The sequence below is a fragment of the Mus caroli genome, chromosome 11, assembly GCF_900094665.2.
Source record: "Mus caroli chromosome 11, CAROLI_EIJ_v1.1, whole genome shotgun sequence".
In the NCBI taxonomy this organism is placed as follows: domain Eukaryota; kingdom Metazoa; phylum Chordata; class Mammalia; order Rodentia; family Muridae; genus Mus; species Mus caroli.
The window spans coordinates 83,456,838-83,483,153 of record NC_034580.1 but is presented as its reverse complement, the minus strand read 5'-3'; the positions used below and the strand labels follow the sequence as shown (position 1 = coordinate 83,483,153).

Sequence of the window (26,316 nt, the reverse complement as noted above, 5' to 3'; positions counted from 1 at the left end):
GAGGAAGAGGAGGAGGAAGGAAGGAAGGAAGGAAGGAAGGAAGGAAGGAAGGAAGGAAGGAAGGAAGGAAGGAAGGAAGGAGATACTGATTGGGTGTGCTATGTTTAATGTTCTTATAGATTCTGTCTTAGTCAGGGTTTCTATTCCTGCACAAATCATGACCAAGAAGCAAGTTGGGGAGGAAAAGGTTTATTCAGCTTACACTTCCACATTGCTGTTCATCACCAAGGGAAGTCAGAACAGGAACTCACACAGGGCAGGAACTTGGAGGCAGGAGTTGATGCAGAGGCCATGGAGGGGTGCTGCTTACTGGCTTGCTTCCCCTGGCTTGCTCAGCTTGCTTGCTTATAGAACCCAGCACTACCAGCCCAGGGATGGCACCACCCACCAGGGGCTCTCCCCCCTTGATCACTAATTGAGAAAATGCCCTACAGCTGGATCTCATGGAGGCATTTCCTCAGGGGAGGCTCCTTTCTCTGTGATAACTCCAGCTTGTGTCAGGTTGACACACAAAACAGCCAGTACAGATCCCGAATAAGATACAAATTAATCTGACCCATTTGGAAGGCAATTTGAAAAGACGTACTAAGAGCCTTAGACATGTCTTTTGGTCTCCTCATCCCCACTCTGGCGATCCATGTGAGTCATAAACTAAAACGTCAAAATATCTTTATAAGCAAACATATCCACTGTCCTGTGATCTAGAATCTAGAGCTGCTGAGATGGCCACTTGTATAGGGGTTACAGCGAATAGGCTAAGGCTACAGACAATCCTCTTACTGGGGAGTTAAAATGATGTCCACAGAGTTTAGGAGTTGATGGTCTAAGGGCGTGAATGGGTTGCTGCAAGGGTGGAGACAGTTTCATCAAAGTTATGAAGACATTAACGTTTTGATCGGATCACCCCAGATTCACAGCAGTTATCTTTGGGAAAGCGGGAACGTTCTCTCTTCTTGACACTAGTATACTTTCTCTTTCTATATATTTCTTTCCAGAAGGTGGTTTCAGTTCCAGAATGGAGAATTCGCTTATCATTTTGAATCCTAAGGGCTCTGGAAGGGTGTTGTCAGTGACTGGATATTTATGCCCCACCCTCCAATCAAAGGTTGCAATCCTGGTCCGTGGTGTGATAGGATCAGGAAGCAGACCTTTGGGGGCTGACTAGACCCTGGGGATAGTGCCCTTGTGAATGAGACCCGAAGACTCTGTCCCTCGGGCACGGGAGGACATGAAGAGAAGAAGTCATCGGAAGCTGGCCTTTGTGAGACACTGAATCTCTTGATCTTGAACTCGTCAGTCTTCACAGCCAAGAGATCAAGGTCTGTTGTTTAGAAGCCACCCAGTCTACAGCATGCTCTTCTCGGAGCCAGAATAGACTAATACGGGTGCTAAGTGCATCCTTGACTTCATGAAGACAGAATAGGAAGCAAGCGTGAATCACCTCATCCGTAGGGTCAGGAAAGCGAAGGGGTCTGGAGCTACAGACGCTCCAAGTGCAGTGGTCTCAGCTCAACCACAAGCCACCTTGGTCCCTGTACACTCAGTCTTCCGCCACTGAGAACCGGGGGGGTTGGGAGTTCGCAAAGCTGGCCTCTCCTGGCATCCTGCTCCCTCTGGTGCTGGAGTTGAACCTCTTGGCCCAATCCCAGGAGCATCTGCAGAGGGAGGGAGTTGAGGGTCAAGGATAGAGAAGCATCGTGGGAAGAGAGGAGTCCTTTATTTTTTTCCAGGGGCTTTTGGGTGGCTGGAATCCCTGCCTTCTGAAAGGTTTCTTCTATTCAGACCATCGCCGGGTTCTGAAATCTTCAGGGGTGATTAACCATAAGGTGTTGTTTTCACAATAGTGTTTGTTTGGGCATCTCTTCCATTACCTTCAAGGGCAAGATGGGGACAGGGCAAAGAGGGACTGGGGAAGTGGGTGCCTTCGTGGTTAAAAACAAGCACTGCTCTTACAGAGGACCTAAGCTCAGTCCCCAGATCCAGTGCCTTCTTTGTGACTCTTCACTCATGCGCATATGCATGGCTAGACACAAACTTTAAAAATAATCTTTAGCCAGGTGGTGGTGGCACATGTCTTAAACCCCAGCACTTGTGAGGCAGAAGTAGGTGGATCTCTTTGAGTTCAAGGCCAACCTGTTTTATAGAAAGAATTCCAGGACAGTAAGGGCTACATAGAGAAACTCTGCCTTCCCCCCTAAAAGAACTACACACACACACACACACACACACACAAGAAAACAGAAAACAGAGGGAGAAGAACCGGCAAGATGATTCAACAATTAAGTGTGTGTACTGCTCTTGCAAGGACCTGAATTCATGGCCCAGCACCTACATCACTTGGCTTACGACTCCCTGTAACTCCAGCTCCAGATGGGCTGACACCTTCTTCTGGGTTCTGCAGGCATTTCCACTCTTGTGCACATACCCACATAAAGGCAAGCAGGCACGCATACATGTGCGCACACAATTATTATTGCTATTATTATTATTACTATTGTTGGTTTTTTGAGACAGGGTTTCTCTGTATTGCCCAGGCTGTCCTGGAACTCACTCTGTAGACCAGGCTGGCCTCGAACTCAGAAATCTGTCTGCCTCTGCCTCCTGAGTGCTGGGATTAAAGGCATGCGCCACCACCGCCTGGGATGCATGCACAATTTACAAGTAATAAAAATAGATAACAATAAAACTCTTTTTAATAAAAGACAAAATAATAAGGAAGCCGGTTCTGAATCTGTGCAATAGTTTGGACTCCCTTGGCAACAGGGTTGCTTGAAGGTGGGGGACAGGCAGCTTGGGGGGGGAGTGTAGATGGGGCTGCTCTACAGATCTCAGCCCTCGGTTTTGAGTCAGCTGGAGTGGACCTAAAAGCTGGCCTGACTTCACCTTGACTCGGCCATCTGAGCTTGGCCAAGACATCTATGCTTTTGCATCCCATCTGCCTCGGTATAGATTAGAGTGGAGGACGCTCTTTCGGAAAGTATTGCTGAAAATATCAGAAACGTTCCTAACTCACCCCATACATTCAGTGGAGCACGGCGGGTGCTCGTAGACGTCATTCTTATTCACACAACGGTCTGTTCTGGTGACGTGAGGAGCAGTGACCTGGAATCACTCAGAAAGAATAGTGGCTCTTGTATGTTTTCCAAACAAAACAGGACACTGCCCCCACCCCCGATCTGATGCATTCATCCTTCAAGGAACAACTGGAATACAGTGTCTGTCCCATGCCTACTCCAGCAGTGCAGCCCTCCTGAGCCACGCAGGACAGGACAGCAGCCCCTGCTGGAGCCATGCATTTCCATCACAGAGAAACCAACCTCTCTTCCACCGACACTAAAACTGCCCATTCCCCATCCTGGAGTCCCATGAATCCTGGTTGCCTCTCTTCAGCAACAGGACAAAGCCCCTCCAGGGCTCCATTTCTTACATTCAGTAGGTGATTGACACTTGCTGCCCAGTTGATCTTCGCATTTCTGTGGGTCTCATCCACAGGAAGTGCAGCTCTGCCTAGCTGGTGAAGGGTGGATGGAACACCTGCAGCTCTGAGCCTTGCAGAATTCCTGCTTCCAAACGGTAAGGAGCCTGCACATTCCCGGATCCAGCACCCTGCAGGGCTGAGGCAGAGGGATCTCACGCAAGCCTAGCCTGGGCTTCATAGTGAAGTCCTGTCTCAACTAGGCAGACAAAACCAACAAAAAGAAAAGGATTCAAAGAATCTGCAGGGCAGGAGGATTGCCAGGCTCCTCTGTGGCTGACTCGACGGGCTGAGAACACATTATCAAGCCAGTTCAGGGGAGCCACTGTTCTCAAATCGCGAACTAGGTTTATGTCTGGGTGTACTCCAGAACACTGGCTGCTCCCTGCCTAACCATAGCCGCCTCTGGAAGTCCCAGGTTGTAGTTCACTCCAGGGACGCCAACCTTAGTCAGGAAGCATGGGGACATGCCAACAGGGCACAGGGGTCAAATCTGATGCAGCTGAGTCAGTTCTGGATGCTTTAGAGAAGCACGGGGTGGGGGTGCAGGGTCGCGGGGGGAGGGGGGTCGTGGGGGGGGGGGGGGGGGTCGTGGGGGGGGGGGCGGGACGCTCTGGCCCTTCCGGCTCCCTCTAGCTTTGCTTCCTGGCCTGGTATTATAGATCTGAGAGATGCAGACTGCTGAGCTCTCGGCAGGAGCAGCTGTGTCCCTGGCTCTCCCTCTGTGGCCTGGAGTGCCTCTGGCCAGGCCTCAAGCAGTCACATGCAGATGACAGCTGTGGTGGCACCAGGACTCAGGCTCCCATCACATGGCTGCCCTTCGCTTCTGGCCTTCCCTAGGGACAGTTGCTCTCAGCACACAAGAGTAACGAATGGCCAGTGGTGTCTTGGGGAAAGAGCAGAGGAGGGTGGGCCCTGGGTAATGACATCTGCTTCTATGTCCTTTGCTCTAAAGTCGAGGTTCCCATCTCTCTTTGTTGTATCCCAGCAAGGGCAGGAAGCTACTTTTCCAACCCCAAATCAGTATTTCAGTGGTCCCTAGAGCAGGAAGTCTTAGAAAGAAATCAGCTCAGACAGGAGCTTTAAAAGAAAAGTAGGTGTTTGTTGAGTGCCTGCCTGACCTCAGGTTCACCAAATTCCTTCCCCAGCCCAGTACCTAGGAGCCCTGGCAGAGGCTAGGCCTTGAGCTTGGTGACCCTCTTTGAATCCCCCTATTTTAATGTCAACACCCAACCCAAGAGCTGGAGCCTCCTACCTCTATCTCATGCCACCCTAACACCCTTCCACCAGAGCATAGATTTCTCATAAACCTTCGCAGAATCTTCTGATTCTATGAGGTAGCTTTGCTAGCCACAAGAATACAGGAGCTGAGGCTGGGAGCTGGGGAGTCAGTCTCTCTCCAGCCTAGAGCGAGACCTCATTGCTCGGCCTCTCGTGGCGAGAGAGCGCCCCCTGCTGCCCAAGCCCAGCTGGTACCACACAGCCCGAATGCGGGATGAGGGACAAAGATGGGGCGGAGAGGGCACCCAGAGAAGGGACTGTAGGTTTGTCATTCAGGGAGTTTCCACCTCAGGTCACACTGCCTGGCTCAACCTGGCAGGAAAAAAAAAAAAAAGGTTCAGACTCTCTGTGCTAACATCTGCCTGTGGCGACAGTTTGGGCGTAACAGCCCGTCTAGGGGTCGTGGCGGAGCTCTCTTAAGGCATGTCGATTAAAAGACGCGGTCTGGTTTGAAGCCATGGCTCCACCGCGCGCTACCCTCAGACTTGGGCATGCGGTTTAACCTCTGAAAACGGGTTTCTTCATTAAACTGAGATAATCAATAGCGCATACATCACAGCAATGGTTTACAGAGATAATTCATGTAAAACGCACACTGAGCTTTCAATAACAGTAACTCTCTGGTATCGATTCACCTGACACCCCTACAAATGAGTGATAAGAGCTAACTAGGGCTCGTGGACCCAAGTCAGGGGATTTGCTTTTCCAAGGCGCTTTCATCATTAAATGGATCTGGTCTAGTTCCATGGGCACATTTGAGAAAAACAACTTTGCCTAGAGGGGGAAATAAATGCCAGAGACATTCACAGAAACAACAACCACAATTACTAAACACATTGATCAATGCTCAGAGCTCTACAATAAAGACAGGGAGAAAGTTATGGCCCAGGACCTTTTGTCCCACGCTTCCCATGCTACCAATCCCCACCTGACCCCTGGTTGATGAATGACTCTTTGGGCTACAAATGTGCTGAAGTATCTCCTTACCAAAAAAAGCAACTGCACGAAATGCCCCTCCAAGGAGCGCCTGCCCACCCCAAATGTCAACAGCCAATTCAGTGAAAGGCTACATGGTGTCTTCTGTCAGCTCTCAAGTTTGATAGACCAGGTGTTAGTACCCACAGCACTCCACCTGCCCTCTTTAAAGTCACCATGACTTGCACACAGCGCATCCAGAGCTCCGTTTGCAAACCTCATCCCTCCTACATTAGCAAGGTTTTGACATAACTAGTGGATGCTCTTGGCCCCCTCCCCGCTTTGGGAACTGTGCCCTCCACTCCAGCTAGGCTCCTCTCAGCCACCCCGGCTCCTCTGGCAATGAATTATCTCTGCAAACCATTGCATCATGTCTCCTTACATCTCATCCCTGCGTTGCCACTTATTAGTGGCAACCTCACACATGCGGTTACTTGGTCAAACAATGTGGCTATCCTCTCTCCTTGCTACCTTTCTTCTGCCCCCACCCCCTTTCTAAGACAAGATCTCATGTAGCCCAGGTTAGCCTTAAACTGGATATCTAGCTGAGGATGGCTTTGAACTGGCATTAGAGGCCTGCCCCACCATGTGGCTCTATGTGGTGTTGGGGGATCTAACTGAAAGCCTTGTGCATGCTAGGCAAACTCTCCACCAATCAAGCTGTAAATCTCTTACTGTCTCTTTCTTTCACACCCTCAACCGGAACATCAGCAGATCTAGTCCGTTTTACCTTTCAGATGTGTCTAGACTCTTCCTGCTTCTTGCTCCACTATTCTACATAGTCCATACCACCACCATCTCCTGGCTGCTCGCCCACAATCCTCTGCTGGTATTTCCACACGCCAGTGGACTTTCCAAAGATTCCATGTTTGGAATGTATACAGTTCTTCCAGTCAACAGAGCCACCCATGATCACACCCTTGGTGATTTCTCTGATGTCATCGCCCTTGCTCATGTCTGCCAGGCTCCTTTGCTGGAATGTACCTAGCAGCATGATTCTGTCACATGGGGCTCTGTTCTTCTTTCCTTGCTTTCCTGAATGTTCTGACCCCGGGCTCTGAACTCACTGGGCTCCTTCCTTATATTATGCATGTTTCTACATAAAGAGCAAAGCCCATGCCTTCCCCTTTACAGAAGGAATTTTTTCAATGCAGTCATCACCCCTGGATATATTATTATAAATCTGATACTTTGTCTCCTCCGACTAAGCTCAGGGGAATGGAGGGGCTTTGTTTCTGTTCACTACTGTATCTACACTTCCTAGTCTGATGTCTGGCATAGTAACTGCTCAGGAAATGTACTAATTGCAGAAGTGAGTTAGTGCACACTGGAGGTCCCACCCATGACCTGAGGCCAGAGATGTTTCCGCCACTCTTTGCCTTGCCTATCACCAATGATCTGTGAAATAGAGATAATGACTCTGCCTTCTTGTTTTCAAAACTGGTGAGCATGGGCTGCTAGGTAAAGATGCTTGCCCATGAGTCTGACAACCTGAGTTCATTCCCAGGACCTGCATGGTAGAAGGTGAGAACAGACTCCTACAGGTTCTCCTCTGACCTCCACATGCACATTATGGTACGCACTCGCGCGCGCACACACACACACACAAGCACACACAAATAAGTAAATCGGTGTGATTAAAAATTTAAAAGAAAAATGTAAATATTGATTACATAGAGCTTGGGCCTTCTTCTTCTTCCATTTCTGGATTCTCACATTAGATTTCTCTTTCTCTCCATCACAGAGGCAGAGACACACTTGTGGAACCACCCCTCTCTCTCCTTCATCAGTCTTTCTCATTCATTGTTCTGGTGATATGCCCAAAGAAATGAGCATTCTGGTGAGACCAGCTGGGGCTGGGATGGTCCTGGCTGTTTCTAATAACACTCTTAAATAAACCCGGGATGCACCTGACCTTGTAAAAACGTTGGGAGCAAAGGGGTCAGTGTTTCTCAGAACAAATCTCCTTTCCTATTTCATGTGATGATGAACTGTGGGATTGTGCATCCGGCAAGAAAGCCTGAAAAGAAGTCAGCCTTACCCCAGCAACCGCTCCCTCCGCGGAGCCTCTTCCCTTCCTAAGAAGTCATGCTCCTCCCACCTGACGAGCATTTGACTGAATAGGCAAGCACACAAATTCACCACTGCCATTAGTGGGTTAGACACTAAATGGACGTGTTTACGGGGCACTGAGATGGAAGATGGACGGAGCGCAGAGGCAGCTAAGAGGGAATTAGGCAGTAGCTGAGGTTAGACACTGGTGCAGCTGGGGAGAGTGGGGTTAAAGATTGCTGCTCAGGAGTGGACTGAATGCAGGTGTGACGTCAGGAGTATCTGGAGGGCAGGGCGAGCTCCAAGTGCAGATTTATTAGAGTTCCAGATTTGGAGTCCAAATAATTGGACACTTGGCTTCCCAGAAGACTTTAATTTTTCATCCTGTGCTTGCAACTGTGCACTTCTCTCTCTCTCTCTCTCTCTCTCTCTCTCTCTCTCTCTCTCTCTCTCTCTCTCACATGCAGAGTGAAACAATACAGTCAGGACAGAAGGACACTCCCCTGAGGGCACTGCCACCCTGACAGCCTTTGGTGGACACCTGCTCCTGTCTTTCTCTGTTCTAGCGGCTCACAGGCATGTCTCTCTGTTTTCCTCTGTTTCACACCTTCCAACAGAGAGAGGCATGTAAATACTGGCATCGTTCTTTTTCTCTCAACATCAAAATAAACAGGGGACCAGTGAGGGTGGGCTTTTCCTCCTTCCTGGAGGAATTCAAATGTCCAAACCTGGAAGCACCTTTATTTCACATCCTAAGGAAGAACAATGAACCCATTGACCAGGTAAGTAGACTGAGCTCCAGGTCCATCCAGCTGCAGTGGGATACATTAGAAGGAATCAGAATTAGTCAACATGGCTGCAGACCGGTGTAGAAACCAGGGAAAGTCCCAGTTGGTTTTGTTTTTTTTTTTTTTTNTTTTTNTTTTTNTTTTTTTGAGACAGGGTTTCTCTGTGTAGCCCTAGCTGTCCTGGAACTCACTTTGTAGACCAGGCTGGCCTCAAACTCAGAATTCTGCCTGCCTCTGCCTCCCGAGTGCTGGGATTAAAGGTGTGCGCCACCATGCCCGGCTGAAGTTTCTACGTTGCTACTATCATAAACCACCTCAAAAAAAAAAAACAAATTCAGGAAGGCAGGTTTGTTTTGGTTTGTGGTTTCAGGAGGATCAGGCCTGTCATAATGGGAAAGAGGTATGGCAGGGCTGTGGCACCAGGAATATGTGACTGAGATGCCTCACATCTTGGTGGACCAGGAAGCAGAAGCAGAAGTGGGTGTGGCCCACTTTGCTTCTTGGGGAAACTCTTAGTCTCCCCAAGCATCGACACCAGCTGGGGACTAGTGACACATGAGCCTGGGAAGTACAGCGTATATATTAAACCATAACAGTCATTTCTAAATTGCTGCCAGATCAGACTGCTGCGCTGCCCCGTGGGAGAGAGGGGCAGAGTGACCACTGGAGGTTTGAAATGAGAACAAGGGCTCACAATTGGCTTATACTGCAGTGTGATGCAGTGTAAGACTGTTTGACCACATCTTCCAGAAAGAACCAGAGGGCTAAATGGGGGATGGCGGGTAATGTTTCATGTGTCACTGAGTTTAAAACTTAAAAACCAGGAAAATATTTACCAGAGGAGGGGTAGTAAGAATGAGACAAGGTCACCCCCACATTTATAACTCTCTAAGAGAATTCTTTTTTTTTTTTTTTTTTTTTGAGACAGGGTTTCTCTGTGTAGCCCTGGCTGTCCTAGAACTCACTCTGTAGACCAGGCTGGCCTCCAACTCAGAAATTCATCTGCCTCTGCCTCCCAAGTGCTAGGATTAAAGGCGTGCGCCATTACTGCCCAGCTTGAGAATTCTTATTTTTTATTCGTATGTGTGTGTGTGTGTGTGTGTGTGTGTGTGTGCGCGCGCGCGTGCACATGTGCATGTGCTCATGTGCTCCCGCACACACAGGTCCCCACAGGGGTCAGAAGAGGGTGTCAGATCCCTAGAGCTGGAGTGACAGGTGGCTGTGAGCTTCCCCACCGGGCACTGGGAACTGAACTCAGGTCCTCTGCAAGAGCAGCAAGTGTTCTTAACTGCTGAGCCATCTCTCCAGGCCCTCCCTCTATAGTCAGACTCAGATCAGAACTCTTGTAGGAGTGCGAATTCATGCAGAACCTGTAAAAATGACAAATTCGCAAAATGAGTCCAGAGCCTTAAAAATATCCAAAGTTTTTTTTACTGTCTGGAGTCGAATCCTAAGAAAATCGCTTCAAACACAGAAAACGAGGTTTTGCTGTAGTGGTGTTATTCATAGTAGAGAGAAATGGGAATATCCCATCTGCCCATTTGTAGGGAGGAGTGAGAGGCAGACAGAGGGATCTTCCTCGGGAACCATCTGGCAGCATGCCTGTGAGGAACGGTGTGGGGAGGCACTTTATAAGGCTGGAAAACAGTCGCACTAAGATTTATGTACACTGTGAATGTCATAGCTGTAGTGAGCAGCGACAATTTAGAATCTTGGGTACCCAAGCCTTTCAACAATTGGCACCAAAGAGTGAAGACTATGTTTCTTTCTTTTTTAATCTTCTTCTGCATTTAATTTTTTTTTTTTAGTATTTTATTTTATGTGTCTGGGTGTTTTGTCTGTCTGTCTGCCTTTTGAACCATGCCTGGTGTCTTCAGAGGCAGGAGCACAGTATTGGGCCCCCTAGAACTCAAGTTATAGATGATTATGAGCCACCATGTGGGTGCTAGGAGCTGAACCTGTGTCCTCTGGAAGACCAGCCAGTGCTCTTAACCACTGAGCCATCTCTACTGCCCTCTTCTGTGTTTTTAAAGACTTTGATAATGAAATATTTCACTTTTCTTTTTCTTTTTATTTTTTTAAAGATTTGTTTATTTATTATATGTAAGTACACTGTAGCTGTCTTCAGACACTCCAGAAGAGGGCATCAGATTTCGTTACGGATGGTTGTGAGCCACCATGTGGTTGCTGGGATTTGAACTGGGGACCTTCAGAAGAGCAGTCGGCGCTCTTAACCACTGAGCCATCTTGCCAGCCCATATTTCACTTTTCTAATGGAAACAATTGTAGACCTTTAAAGTAGAGACACCCATAGAAAGTTGTTGCATTAGTATCGAAATGAATTTTTTCCAAATTTCTCCTTACCACGAAAACGTCTGTGGGTGTTCAGATTCAGCCACTGGGAGCATATTAACACACCTTTGCTCTCTCCAAATGCTCACGTTGTCTTAGCTTTCAACTGCAAGCAACGGACGCTGTCTAGCAGCGCAGAAACAGCTGTGGTCTACGCAGCTAAATATAGACTGCCGCTTACACAGGAAGACCCCGAGGAACTTAAGATAAAATCTTCCACTGGATGACCCGATTCACCTACAACTCTGAGTGCGCATGTCATACAGTCCTGGGTAGTCTCATGAAAGGTCTCAACGCCTGTGTTCCAGCCCAGCAGCCTGCAGGATGCATCTAGGGAAGGACTACAGAGTGAAATCCTAAGAGGGCTGGGCAGGGGTAGAGGATAGAGGATGAGGGTGGGGGTGGGGTGGGGGTGGGGAGTGGTGGAATTTGATAAGAAACCACTCCCTTCAGGTCTGTGGAAATACTCCAAAACCTGCGTGGTGAGGACAGCAAGGCCAAATGACAACTGCTCAGAAGTCCCTACTCAGCAGTCCCTGGAGAAAGGACACACTTGAGTCAGGATGGAACCAGTGTCTTAACAGTAGGGAGGTTCTTTCTGTCAGGGTCTGGCTAGGTGAGTGAGAGGCAGGAAGTCTCCAAGACACTGCCTGAGTCCCTGCTCTGGGCTCCTGAAGAATGGCAAAGTCTCCCTGGAGCCTGGCATGAGGCAGCTCCAGAGGACCCACTATGGCTCAACACTTTCAATCCTGAGCTTTAACTAGCAGTTATGGCTGTTCTCCTCAGGAGACTGCCAGGGGCTGAGGGTGTTGCTCAGTTGGTAGGTGGTTTGCCCAGGATCCATGAAACCCTGGGTTCAAGCCCCTGTATGAACAAACCATGGACAGTGATGCACAACTCTGACCCCAACGCTCAGGAGGTGGAGACAGGAGGATCAGAAGTTCAAAGCCATCCTCAGCTACTTGTAAAGTTGGAAGCCAGCCTTGGATCCATGAAACTCTGTCTCAAAAGGCATGCAAAAGAAAGGAGGTTGTTTAAAAAGAGCTAGCTGATGACTGCATCAGGGAGTAAATGGGAGGGGGTCTTTCTCAAGAGCACTCCCATGTTTTCAGAGACAGCTCTGGTTTGACAGTCTCCAAGGGACTTCCTGGAAGGTTCTGGATCTTTGATCCATCTGACTTTTTCTGCCTTTATTTGTTTGGCCAATCAGAGATGGGTTGTTGTTGTTGTTGAGGAGGGGTGGGGAGGGAGAGGAGGAAGAGGAAGAGGAGGCAGTATGCAGTGCTTTGAATGAGAAATAGCCCCCACTGGCTCAGATACTTGAACACTCTGTCCTTATTTGGTGGTGCTGTTTGGGAAGGTGTAGGAGGTGTGGCCTAGCTGAAGGAAGTGGTCACAGGCTTTAAGAGCATAAAGTCCCAAACCACTTCCAGTTTGTTCAACCTGCTTCCTTGTTGACCTCAAAGATGTGAGCTCTCAGCTTCCTACTCCTGTTGCCTTGTCTGCTACTGCTGCTGTGCCTTCCTGCTGTGGAGGACTCTGATCCTTCCGAGAGCCATAAGCCCAAATAAACTCTTCCTTCTATATGTTGCCTTGGTGTTTTCTCATAACAGAGAAGTAACGGATGCATTCCTGGGCTCATATGTATCCCTGACTGACAAAGAACTTGCTATATAACCCATCTGCCTCTGCCTCCCACATCCCAAGGGAACTAATGTTTTCTAGGGAAACATTTCAGAGGGCAATAAACCCTGGTATACTTCTAAGGATTCCGATAACTTTAATAATTGCCAGCACATAGCTGATCGCCTTCTCCTTCCCCACGAATTATTCACAACAAATACTACATAGTTCCATCCTTTACAAATTCACATGCATACCCATACACACACACAATAAATAAATAAGTAAATAAATACATACATACATAAATGTAACTAAAAAATATATAAACCTGCCAGATATGATAATGTACACCTTTAATCTTAGCATTTGAGAGGCAGAGACAGGTGGAGCTCTGTGCCCAAGGCTAGCCTGACTTACATAGGGAGTTCCAGGAGTACAGAGGGAGTTCCAGGAGTTACATAGGAGTATACACACAAATATATGATAACATCTTTGAGGACAAAGTGGAACTGGGAATGGGAATTGAATCTAGGGTCTCATACAAGCTACAGAAGTGTCCTACACTGAGCTACATCCCTAGCCTTAAAGTCATTTGTTTGTTTGTATGTTTGTTTGTGACAGAGTTTCTCTGTGTGGCCCTGGCTGTCCTGGAACTCATTTTGCAGAGTTCAGGTTGGCCTACAATTCACAGAGATCCACCTGCTTCTGCCTGCCAAGTGCTGGGATTAAAGGCGTGCACACCACCACCTATCTCACCTTATACTCTGTAACAAGCATCACAAGTCTACCATGCTTTTTAAAAGATTTTTTTAAGTGTATGAGTGTTTTGCCTGCATGTATATACATGTACCATATGTGTGCCCAGCACCTGCCAAGGTCAGAACATCCTTTGGAATTGGAATTATGGATGATTCTATCTGAGACTGCCTGTGGGTTCTGGGAACTGATTCCTGCTTCTCTGAAAGAACAGCAAATGTACTTAACCACTGAGCTGCCTCTCCAATCTAAGACGACCATATTTAAACAAAACAGAATCAGTTCTTTTAAAAATCTATACATATCCAGGCAGGGTCTACCATTTCCTGGTGTCTTATAAATGTTCACATGGATTCACTTGAAGTAGCATTCTATAAATTTCTTACAATGGTGATTGGATGACAGGCCTTAAGACACAGAGATGAGCTGGACGGTGGTAGCGCACAACTTTAATCCCAGCACTTGGGAGGCAGAGGCGAGTGGAACTCTGAGTTTGAGGCCAGCCTGGTCCATAGAGCAAGTTCTACGATAGCCAAGGCTACACAAAAAGGAACTCCGACTCAAAAAAGCCCCCTCCTCATAAAAACCCTTGAAAACAAAGGGACAAATTCTGAAACTGTGAAATGTAAATTTAGGGCTGGTGACAGTGTAACTGTCCCAACAGGTGCCTGATATTGAAGCCAAGCACTCACCCATGGATACTTATTGGATGTCTCCTACAGTCCAGACTTGGGACAATGGCTCATCCACCTGCCTTTTGAACCAACTTGCATATACCTAAGTGTATCACCCTCTCTCTCCTCCAACTCCCTTCTGGATGGCTTCTCGTGGGAAGCTAACCTCATGTGTGGAGCCTGTAAACAAGAGCCACTCTTTACCTTATTTGGCATCTGTGGTGACGTCATTAAAATCCCTTTGACTCTGGCTTCCTCTCCCCAGCACTGCAGGCTGGGCACCTCTGTGTACTCACTAGCCGTGTTTAGGATGATTTTCAGAACACAGCCTCTGGGCACTGAAGCTGTTTTGCTTTGGGAATATTTATACTTTCCCTTGGGTAACTAGAGCCAAGCCAAGGTGAATCGGAGATTAGAAAAAGCCCAGCTCCTTGGCGGTAAACGCTGAGGTGTTTGGGCCCCACAGCTCCTCAGGGGTGGCACTGTCTCAGAGAGGAAACCTGCTTCTCCTCCTTCCTTATTCTGTTTCTCCGTCCTGCAGATCTGTTGCCCCAAATTTTCAAAGCTGAAATCATAGGTTCAGGTCTTGCTCTGCCAGCCTGGAGTTAACTGGAGAGCTCAGGTTGGCCTTCAACTCACACTGTGTAGCTCAGGTTGGCCTTCAACTCACACTGTGTAGCTCAGGCTGGCCTTCAACTCACACTTTGTAGCTCAGGCTGGTCTTCAACTCACACTGTGTAGCTCAGGCTGGCCTTCAACTCACACTGTGTAGCTCANCAGGCTGGCCTTCAACTCACACTGTGTAGCTCAAGCTGGCCTTCAACTCACACTGTGTAGCTCAGGCTGGCCTTCAACTCACACTGTGTAGCTCAGGCTGGGCTTGGATTTGTGATAACCCTCTTCCTTCTGCTTGCTGGGTGCTGTGATCTGAGGCTCGGCTGTGGCCTGAGCTGTTCTTGGCAGAACTCGAAATACAATCTCTCTAGTGACCACCCACACTCTTACACTGTCTTTTAACTTTTAATCCCCTAAACCTGACGCTAAACTTCAAAACAACTTCCAATCTGAACATCCACACTTGCACTTAACGAATCTCAAGGGTTTTTAATTCACTTTACAAAAGAATTCACAACGGGGTTCTTCACACAGAGAGCCCCACTCAAACGTTTAAAATAAAATTACGAGATTTTTACAATAATAATAATAAAAAAAAGACCTAAAGCAAATTTCCAGAAATAACATATCCCACATACAGCAGTAGCCGGAGTACCAACCCAATAATTGAGACTTTCAAATCCCTCCTTGTGAAAGTGGCTTTCTCCTGAGGCCCCCTGGTAAGTCTCTGACTCTTTTTTCCTCAGCCCCCTCGGTCATACCCTGAAGGGAGTTGCCATGGTGACCGTGGGACTGTGACCTCAAGAGTAGCTGGGGCTCAGAAGAAAGGATTTCCCCAGTGTAGTTGAGAAGCCGGAGCTGAAAAACAGAACCTTAGGTATTCTCCTTTCCCAGTAACAGACAGATGTTTTCCACTGGGGAGACTGGGAAAAGGAGCTCGAGTGCTTTCTGAACGCCCTGGACGTGACTGGGCTCACCCTACCACCCAAGCACAAAGAGGCTAACTAACAACATGGGTTCAGACAATGTGTGCACCAAAGAGAAATCAACCCCGGGAAGGCGGGCTGCCACTGAATGACTCTAATTAATTTATTATGAGAGGCCATGGGAATAAGGGAAGGGTCACTCCATATGTAAATGACTCTGTCTTTAATCCCAGGATCTGAACCCATTTAACCAAGGAAATGAAAGCCATGTCACTTTTGTTTAATTAGCTCAACTGAGGGACAAACAGGCTTGAGTGCAGGCAGGGCCTCACTCCTTCCTCACCTCTTTAACACAAGGACCGCATGAACTCTGTCCCCATCCTTTCTCCTTACGTTATTAATATTTGTAATGGCAGATGTAGCACATGCTCATTATAACCAGTCAAAGAATACGGCATGTTTAAATCTCTGTGGGTGTGCGCGCGAAGGTGTGTGTGTGTGTGTCACTGTGCACATGTGGAGACAGTCTAGGGTACAGATGTGCACTACTGTGTCTGATTTTACATGGAGACTGGGATTCCAAATCAAGGGTTTTGCACACCGAACTGTCTCCCCAGCCCAATACAGGGGTTTTGGTTGGTTGGTTTTTTTTGTTTAGAGACAAGAGTCTCACTATGTAGCCCTGGCTGGCATGGAACTCCCTATGCAGATCAGGCTGTCCTGGAACACACAGACATCTTCCTGCTTTGTCACATGAGTGCTGGCATGAAAGTTTTATGCCACCAGGTCCAGCAAAGGTTTGGTTTTTTTTTTTTTTTTTTTTTTTTTTTGGTTGTGTGGTGTTTTTTTTTAATATCTTTTTAAGTGTGTGTGGTGCACCCCAGCATGAACGTGAACACTGAGAACAATCCGTAGAAGCTAGTTTTCCCTTCCAGCAACGTGGACTCTAGGGTTTAAACGCAGGTTGTCAGTCTCAGCAGCAAACGCCCCTACCCACGCAGCAAGCATGGCCACCTAAGCAGCCATCTCACCAACTCCCAAGCAGGGCTTTTCAAGTTTTTATCTCCCATTGCACCAATCCAAGTCTTCAGCCGTCTAGAACGTTGTTGTGTTATGTTTTGTTATGTTATACATATTATATTATGTTAAAATAGGATTATACTCTAAAACAAGGCATGGTGGCACATACCAGAGGCAGGTGGATCTCCAAGTTCGAGGCCAGCCTGGACTGCAGTACAAGTTCTAAGACAGCCAGAGCTATACAGAGAAACTTTGTCTTAAAAAGAAAGGAAGAAAGAAAGAAAGGAGGAAGAAAGAGAGAAAGAGAAAAGAAAAGAGAAAGAAAGAGAATCGTATACTTTGTAGCTGAAGCTGAAGACAGCAATCCTTCTGCCTCAGTCTGCCTTCTCAATCTTACTTTGAGGTCACTTACTAGTACCTAGCCTCCCCCTATATAAGTCTGTCCCTCCCTCTCAAATGCTGTAGCACACTGCCTTTGTCCCCTGCCTTTTGCTTTTGCTACACGACATCATGCCACACTTTTGCGGGGATTCCACCAGGTCAGCACAACCCTGACTTCAGTGCCTCCATAGCTGCCTATGGTGTGTGCATATATGTTATATAATTCACCCAACCGCCTCTTCTCTTTTATGTTAGTGCACCCTTGTGACAGTTTTCTAGCAGGGGTCTGAGGACACTTGTGATTCCCTCATGACAGCATGCTCCAGCAATGTCAGAGACTACACGCTTAGCTGAATGACTTCCGAGAAATGCCGGTGCCAAAGGCCCCCTTCAAAGTTGGTGCTTTCAGTGGTTGCTTTAACAGAGATGCTAACACTCCCCATTCACTAAACAATGCACACAGCCTGTCTTGATGCAGGGAAGAGCTCTTCAACAAACAGTGTTGTGTGTGCATATTTACACATATGATAACTGCATATTGAGGTCAATTATTCTTATAGTACATCAACAAATGTCATGTTTTGGGGATAAAGATGTGGTCTCAGTCCTGGAGTCATGGCTCAGTGGCTAAGAGGCACTTGCTGTACCTGAAAGGACCCAGGTTTGGTTCCCAGCATCCACCCACATTGAATGACCCACAACCACCTGCCACCCCAGCTCCAGGGGATCTGCCTCCACAGGCATGGATACGCACACGCACATATTCACACAGTAAACACACACACACATAATTTTAAGAATAAACATAATCTGCTTTTTAAAGAGTGTTGATTTGATATTAGTTGTCACCTTGAGACTGCTTTCCCAGAAATAGTAGCATTCCACATCTGCATTAGCTGTGTATTAAGAGTCCTGTTTACTCGCTGGCTGCTCAACACCGGGTGTTATCTGTCTCCTCTCTTTAATTTTTCCCTATCTGATAAGTGAGAATAGTGTTAATTGTTGTTTTCTTTTCCGTTTCCCTGGTTGCGTGCCTCTCACGCGCTTATTGGCCACTCGTATTCAGTCATCTGTAAAATGTTTTTCCATGTCTCTGTCTGTTTCTTAAAAGCTTTCTCTTCGCAGTTTATATATTAGGGACACGCTGCCTTGTCTGTCAGACAGATTGTTGTTAGTCCTCTGTCTTCGGGAGGCTTGCTCATTTTTGTCCCTCCCCTGTCAGCGTGACTGGTGGATGTCAGTTTTGACTATTCTTTTTTTTCCAACTGAATGGGCAAAGATGTCCAGCTGGGAAAGGCAGGTGGGTCACAGAGGAACAGGGCAGAGGCTCAGATGACAAGAGCATTGGGTTTGTGCTGGGAGATCAGACCGTTGAGCATCAGCGTGGGCAGCAGACAGCATCTCTCCAACCTCCCTCTCCTTCAGAGAAGTTTCTAGCCCAAGATCTAATCCCTTAACCCGTTTATGTGTGCCATACATCCCCATAATATTTTATGTTATTATTTTGAAGTATGTTTGTGTGTCTGTGTATGGGTGGAGGGGCCCACAAAGGCCAGAAGACGGCGTTGCCTCCTTTAGAGCTGGAGATACAAGCAGTTGTTCCTTGCCTGATGTGGGTGTGAGGAACCCAACTCGGGTCCTCTACAAGAGAACACTCTCAGCCCTGGGCCATCTCTCTAGCCCCCATATTTTTACTTTTATTTCTATTCTTATTTATTTATTTATTGCCCTGGCTGTCCTGGAACTCACTTTGTAGATCAGGCTGGCCTCAAACTCACAGAGATTCGCCTGCCTCTGCCTCCTGAGTGCTAGAATTAAAAGCATCCTCCATCACCACCAGGCTTTTTATTTTTACAGCACATTTCTTATTAGTGTAAATGTTTGTACTACTACGATAGACATTGTAGGGGTGACAGGATCATAACCAACACTGCCCGACCTTATAGTGATTAGAACATAAGAACACACCAAGACAGAGACGGTAGCACAGGAGGGTGATTGCACTTAAGTAGAATCCAGTGTTCTGGGTGCCCAGGGCTAGGTGTGTAAAATCCAGGGGACGGTCACAGATGATGTGACAATGTGGATCTTGGAATTTGGATAGAAAGTAAGACAAAAGAAAAAAAAATAACTTAGGGACAGCAGAGGGGAAGAGCAGGACATGGAACAGCAGATAAAATGACCAGAGCAGAGAGGCTTTCTGCTGGAACAAGGAGCAAGGCCAAGCTGACAGCACCTGGCTTCTAGAACAAAACTTCCCCGTCCTGTACAGATGTGCAGTCTGCTTCCCAGATGCAGCCTGCTGCGGCCTAGGACCCTCTGTTAGTTACACACTCTAAAAACAATGTTATGTATCTTTCTCACTGCACTGTGAGCCTCTGGGTCAGGAATGTGGTTGGAAGAATGGTGTACCTCCAGCCCCCTCCATCCCTGGTCGTGTCCCCGAGAGTCCTCAAAATCACGAGACAAAGGGGAATTGGGTTTGCAAAGAGGAAGTGATGGCTGCTGAGCCCAGAGTCACCAGCACGTGGGTCCTGAAAAGGTGTGCGGGAGGGTCAGAGGGAAGTGTGGCTATGGAGGAAGACCCAAGTGGTGTACATGAGAAGAGTCTGGCTTGCCCTTACGGGATTTGGAAGTGGAAAGAAAGGGAGGCCACGAGCCAAGGGATGCTAGAGCTTGAAATGACAAAGAAATTGATTGTCCCTTAGAACGTATAGCGGGCCTGTCAACATCCTGATCTTAGCCCAGTGAGAGAGAACCCTTCCTCACCTCTCACCTACAAAGCCATTACGGTAATACATGACTGTTGTTCAAGCCACAAAGTTGGAAGTAATTTGTTTTTGAGGTGCTTGGTGGTCGGAATCTAGGTTGTTCTGCACGCGTGGTAGGCAAGTGCTCTACCTCTGAGCTACCTCCCCAGTCTTGAAGGCCAGATTCTTATTTACAGGAGCAGTTAGACAGTGACTTTGGAGGGACTTCTATGTCTCTGTCTCAGATGTATTCACAGCCGCATGAAACCTGATTCTAGCTATGGAAGTGCTCGACCCATGCTTCCTTAACGAAATTAGGAAATGACGTAGGCTCAACAGCCCTGCTAACAAACAAAAGAAAGTCTAGCATTAGCCTGTACTGGCAGCCCGGTGTTCCAAGGGCCTTTGTTCTTCACAGCCTCTGCTCTCGCTATATAAATAAAGCCAGAGGACAAGGCTTCCTTCTGTGTTCCAAGCAATTTGCTTATGCGAGTGGGATTCCTGGGTCAAGAATGATGCGAGGTGTTTTTATGGTCCTTCACCCACTTAGCCATCGTATTCTTCAGAGTCTGAGCCCGTGAGCTCATTTGTGATTCATGCAAGCTCGTGTCTCACTTTCTGACGAGTTCGGGCCCATGCGGGTTAGGGGGTGGATCAGAGAGCCTCATGCACAGCCCGTCCCTGAGCCCTGAACTTGTCCCTGCTCCATATAAACTCTAAAGTTCTAACCCCTCAGACTTGAGGGAGGCGTCCAGCTTCCCTCAAGGAGCAAAGGTCCGGGTCACCATGCTGGTGGGGCAGGACGGACTTCGTGGTCACAAGGAAGGTTCCTTAGGGACAATACTGATGCAAGAGGGAGCAACCTGACACGCCCCTAGCAACCTGACACACCCCTAGTTAATTTTATCAGGGACTGCATCGAGAGCTTTTTTTTTTTTTTTAAGAATTGCAAGAGACGGTCCAGTCTGCCTGTGTTGAGGAAGCTGGTAATTTTCCAGTGCTCCTGAATAGTTAGCCTGGGAATTGCTGTGACTGACCCAGAGGGAGAAGCTGGTTTATTTAAAGACCTGACTTTATTTTTTTTCCTTCCTTCCCTTTGCAGTTTTAGCTTTCTTTTTTGTTTCTCTCTGTTTTAGTTGGAGTTTGGGTTTCTTGTTTGTTTGGGGCTTTTGTTTTTAATGAGTCCCTTGTTGACTGGGCTAATAAGAACATTCCAGAAGTGAGGATAAGATGGCTAATTTCTTTCCACCTGCTTCTAATCTATAGAGAACAAACCAACCCAAGGCTTTACCCTCCCTGAGGGCTTCTCAGTTTCAGGGAAAACGAAACAGCCCCGTGACAACTTGGCTCCCCTGTCTGTCTCTCAGGAGCCTCGAAGTGCAGATGTTGGGAGACACTGCTCAAAACAGTGGATAGGTGGGTCTGCGGGAGTGGGGGTAACAGGCTCTTAAAAGGTCTGGAAGCAAAGGCTTCAGGGAGACTGGGCATCACTGTGCCAGGCTCTATCATGAATGACGTCTAATGAACTGCCCCTGGCCTTTTTCCTTTCTTCTTTCTTTCTTTCCTTCCTTCCTTCCTTCCTTCCTTCCTTCCTTCCTTCCTTCCTTCCTTCCTCCCTTCCTTCCTTCCTTCCTCCTTTCCTCCCTTCCTTCCTTTGGTTTCTACTCTGCCTCAGCTTGACATGATAAAATAGGGCTGATGAAACTGAGCTCTGTGGACAGAAGACCGCCCCTGAACAGTCTGGGACTCGGGCATGTCTGTTAACCACCAGGCTCTGCTAGTGAGCATCCGATCAGGAGAATTCTGGAATTCAGAAATCTTTACCAGTTCTTGCTACTAACCTCAAACTTCCCTTGTGAGTTGGGACCTTTGGTTCTAGGGGTTCAAGTTTTCCCTCTGGGAAATGCCCAAAACAGTCCCCGTTCCCCAGGGAGTGAGTACGGGGTGTGTCAAAGGAAGACAGAAGAGCCAATATTATAAATCACCCCTCAAGTGGCTGCCTAAACAGAGCCAGTCAGACCCCGGACAGCTCCCTTTCCCTGCCCTCCACACACACCCTGACAGCGTCCCACAGCGTCCCACAGGCCTCCTGCCTCCCTGTGAGGCCTCAGGCGACTTCACAGCCCGTGAATTTCCTTTGGCACTTTGAGGCTTCCTCCCACCCCCACCCCAGAGGATGCATGAGACCGCAGCAGGAAATGAAGAACATATTTTTAAATCAGAGGGGAAGCGATGTCTTTGTGTCAGATAAGTGGCCTGGATCCAGGGCTGAGAGACTGTGGTGCATCTCTCCTTGCAGACAGCAGGTGCTCTTCGAGATGTGGTTGTGGCAACAAAATAAATGATGGATAATTGCTTTTGTGACAACTTGCCAATTAAATTAGACTCAGCAGAATAACATAATGACAATTTGTTATGCTCCGGTGGGCACTAACATACCAATCATAATTAAATGCTATGACTGAAATAGAATACGGCTCAACGCAGGAATATATAACCCCAATTCCCTCTCCGTGAAACATTATAGGTTGAGGCTTGATTTTAATTTCGGGAAGATAATGGCATTAGTGCATATCTGAGTGGGTTTGTGGAGAGGCCTGTGGTGAGAGGAGATGGGCCCTAGTGAAGGCTGGCCCAGGGGAACACCCTGGGGGGCTGATCTGCAAGGTAGTGAGGAAGTGTGGGGAGTCTGTGGGCAAAAACAATGTTTCCTGGCTGTGTCTGGTCTTGCCTACAGAGCTTGGGAGGCATGGGAGAAAGCTGTTGCCAACAGCCTCTGAAGTAACTGGGCCTACACTGTAGAGTCCCAAAGCCCTCCATCTAGTTGTTCTATGGGTGTTTGTTCTCACACCTTGTTGTTGTTTTTTTTTTTAAGTCACTCTACCTCCACCAAGCTTGGGAAGCAAGGAAGAAGGGGTGGGAAGAATGTAAGACCTGGAGGGAGGGAGAGATGCTGAGAAGCCTGGCTGTTGTTCACGTGAACTCACAGCAGCACAAGGTCAAACCAGTTACATTCCAGCCTGGATCTAGAAGGGGCTCGCAAGGCCACACCCGACACAGAGGACCTATTTATTGGTTGCTGACTGCTGTTGGGCAAGGGAGAGTCATTTTTCTTTGAGAATGCCCTAGACTTATGCAAACATGGCCAGCATGATTGACATTTACACCAGCACAGATCCTGCATCCAAGGCTCAGGGGATATCTCAGAAGAGGAGTCGAAAAGGATGTAAGAGCTATAGACTCAGGACGTCTGCTGTGAGACTGTGCCTTCTAGCTATGTCAGAAAAGCTATGTCCGTGAAATCTCAGCAACATGGCTGCCTAAACATGGTCTAAAGGATTCCAACAACAGTTGACAGCCCATGGGTAGATGGGGGAACTCTCACGGGGCCATACCCCTAGATGCTACAAGCAATTAACAACTTTGAGAAAAGGAGAAATAGTTTTCCCCAGGAATGAACCCTGGGATCAATTATCTAATACCCAGCGATCAGCTCTAGGAACATATACATGCAGACAACACTGTATAGATCCAGTGGGTTATAGCTATGCGTTTACTCATTTATATTTAACATCATTAGCTAAAGAAGAGGAGGCCATGGATTGGCCGAGATTGGTCAGATGTGGAAGGGTAGGAGGGAGAAGAATGGAGGGAGAAAGGACCTAATTATATTTAAGATTTTAAAAATGCAGAAAGGAGGAGACTGGAGAGGTGGCTCAGGAAGTTGGCGCTCTAGCAGAGAGAACCTGGGTTCTGTTTCCAGCACCTACACAGCAGTTCATGACTTCTGTCATTCCAGTCCCAGGGGATCGAATGCCTTCTCCTGGCCTCCCAAGATACCAGGTATACATGTGGTGCACACATATTCTTGTAGGTAAAACACTCATGCATACACACACACATACACACACACACACACATGCGCGCGCGCGCGCGCATTTTGGAGTTTGTTTTTTCAAGACAGGGTTTCTCTGTGAAGCCCTGGCTGTTCTGGAACTCACTTCTGTAGACCAGGCTGGCCTCGAACTCAAAGATTCAGCTGCCTCTGGTTCCTCTGATTCATCTGCTGGGATTGAAGGCGTGTGCCGCCACGGCCCAGTTCCATTTCTTCTGTGCCTTACACTTCCGGGACGCAATCATTAGTGCTTTTCTCTTCTCCTACTAGATCGTAGCAGCTCTGTGCACACGATAGCTGTTCACCCTTTTATCTGAGCTTTGTATTGATTTTTTGTGGGTACCACACTCATGCACCCCAATCCGCTCATCTCCCCATCCCTTCCCATCTACCCACCATCCTTGCGACCTCCGCACGAAGAGAAAATAACAAGACAAAGCAAAGATAAAATATATATATCTCATGGTGGAAGCTGCAGTGTGTCCCACAGTCTACCCTTTTGTCCACACATTTTTACTTGCAAATGTTCATTACAATGAGTCACTGGTCTGGTTCAAGGCCTCTGGCTTCTGCTACACCATCAATACTGGGATTCTCCCCAGGACTCCTCTCAGATATCCTGTTGTTGCCCTGTGTCATGGAGATCCTGCAGCTTTAGATCTGCAGGACTGGTCCCTTGACAAGCTCTAGCAGTTCATACATGGTGGATGTTGGGGTGAGCCACCTCAAAGCCTGGATCTGGGCTGAGTGGTAGCTGAGTCGACCAGACTGCCAACTCTTCCCCAATCCACATCCCCAGGGCAAGCTCCCTAGCACTGCCCCAGCCAGCTCACCCAATGCCAGCATCTGGCAAGGAGCAGGGCCAGCTCTCTGGCTTTCATACCCTCGGGGGCCAGCTCACGTGCACCCAGGCCACCAGAGTCACCCCCTGCTCTGCTGTCCAGTCAAGGGGAAGGGCAGGGAGCCTGTTCTCCCAAGCACTACATCTGGTGAGGGGTTGGGAACAGCTGTCCAGCTCACATGACTCAGGGACCAGCTCTTCTGCCTGCCGCAAGTGACCAAGGAGGAGAGTGTGGCCTCTCTCCTGTGCCTGAGCCACTGCACAGCAGATGAGTGGCAGGGCCAGCTGTCCCACGCTCATGCCATCAGGGCCAGCTCTACTGTGCTGCCCAGGGAAGAAGCAGGGGCCACTCTCCCAGGGGTGGGGGCAGCTCTCCAGAATGCCACAGCCAGTGAGAGGGACCAAGCTCTGCACAGCCCTTGGACAGCAACATCATCTCAGGCCTCAGCCCTGACCAGGGATGCCACAGACATCAACAGAGCTCCGCTTGTGCATGGCCATGGACCCAGACATGGCCCTCATGGGCTGGGACTTCACCGTGGCCTCAGGTGGAAGGGGCGGGTACTCACATCAGGCTGTTCCTCTCCACACTGGAGTCTCCAGTTCCACCTCTCTTCAAAACACTCAAACCCTTCCGCTTCTCTTTCTCTCCCATCTCTTTACGACATACTCACGGCAGACCTCTGGGTATCTTCCCCTGCCAGCATTGCGTGTTATCCACCTTTTTGTGTGTTTGGGTGTTTGCCTGCATGGATGTCTGTGCGCCACGTGCAGTGCCCGTGGCAGCCAGAAGAGGACATCAGAACCCCCTGAAACTTGAGTTACAGACAATTGTGAACGGTCATGTGTGTGCTGAGAATCAAAAGCCCGCATTCTTAACCAGTGAGCAGCTGGTGTTCTTAGCCACTGAGCCGTCTTTCTAACTCCGAGTTACAAAAAAGCTTGACATGAGACCCAGAAGACCGTAGACTGACAGTTCTGGAGAGCAGGTTATATAAATAACAAGTGAACAACAACGACAAAAACTCTGTAATGTGGAAAATACCAACAAACCATGGCTAGTACTTCTGTAGTTGCAATTTTGTTTTCTTTTATTTTAGCATTTTTATTCAATTATTTTATTTATTTGTATTCCAAATGTGTAATTATATTTTTACATCTTTAATCCACTTGTAATTTGTTGAATTATGGTACTAGCTGGAAAGCCAAGCTTAAACCTTCCCTGAAATCCCCAGCGGAGTCCCAGCAGTCCTTACCCAATAACCCACCCTTACCTCACTAATGTGCAACATTATTCTGTCATACAGTCATATACTTAACATCCATCCACCCGAGGCTGTTTCTCTAGACGGTCTTCTGTACTCCCTGGCCTAACTGCCTACTTCTATACCTGAATCAGGATGTTTGGTGACTTACTACATGCTAGTTGCTTTGTTTTTGAGACAGTGTCTCCTGATGGCCCAGTAATTCAAGCTGGTCTTAGATTTACAGTGACTCTGCTGCCTGAACACTGACATTTTAGGTGTCCAGCTTTGGCTGTAATACACACAGTAGATAGCAAATAATATCACATCTTTATAGTTCAAGGTTTTTCTGGCAGTTCTCATACATTTACCTTCTAAATGGTTTTTATTAATGAGGTTGTAAGATTAGAAAAATAAATAAAAATCAGAAAAATTTAAACCTTCAAACTTAAAAACTTGGGACTGGGCGTGATGGTACACAGTGCCATCCCAACACTTGGGACTCTAGGCCAAGAAGACTGAGTCTGAGGCTAGCTTAGGCTACATAGCAAGACTCATCTATAGCAAGATAGATAGATAGATAGATAGATAGATAGATAGATAGATAGATGATAGATAGGTAGATAGATGGATGGATAGATAGATAGATAGATAGATAGATAGAT

General features: G+C 47.8%; 1 long non-coding RNA gene across 1 annotated transcript in view; it reads right to left on the bottom strand.

Annotated features, from left to right (window-relative positions):
• Nucleotides 1–493: 493 nt before the first annotated feature.
• LOC115032551 overlaps nucleotides 494–26,316 on the bottom strand; it is a 36,843-nt gene continuing 11,020 nt past the window's right edge. Inside the window, exons 4-6 of the long non-coding RNA XR_003838197.1 lie at nucleotides 3,428–3,614; nucleotides 3,014–3,102; nucleotides 494–1,655 (exon numbers count right to left, since the gene is read on the bottom strand). This is a non-coding gene — a long non-coding RNA (uncharacterized LOC115032551). The remainder of the gene's footprint in view (nucleotides 1,656–3,013; nucleotides 3,103–3,427; nucleotides 3,615–26,316) is intronic.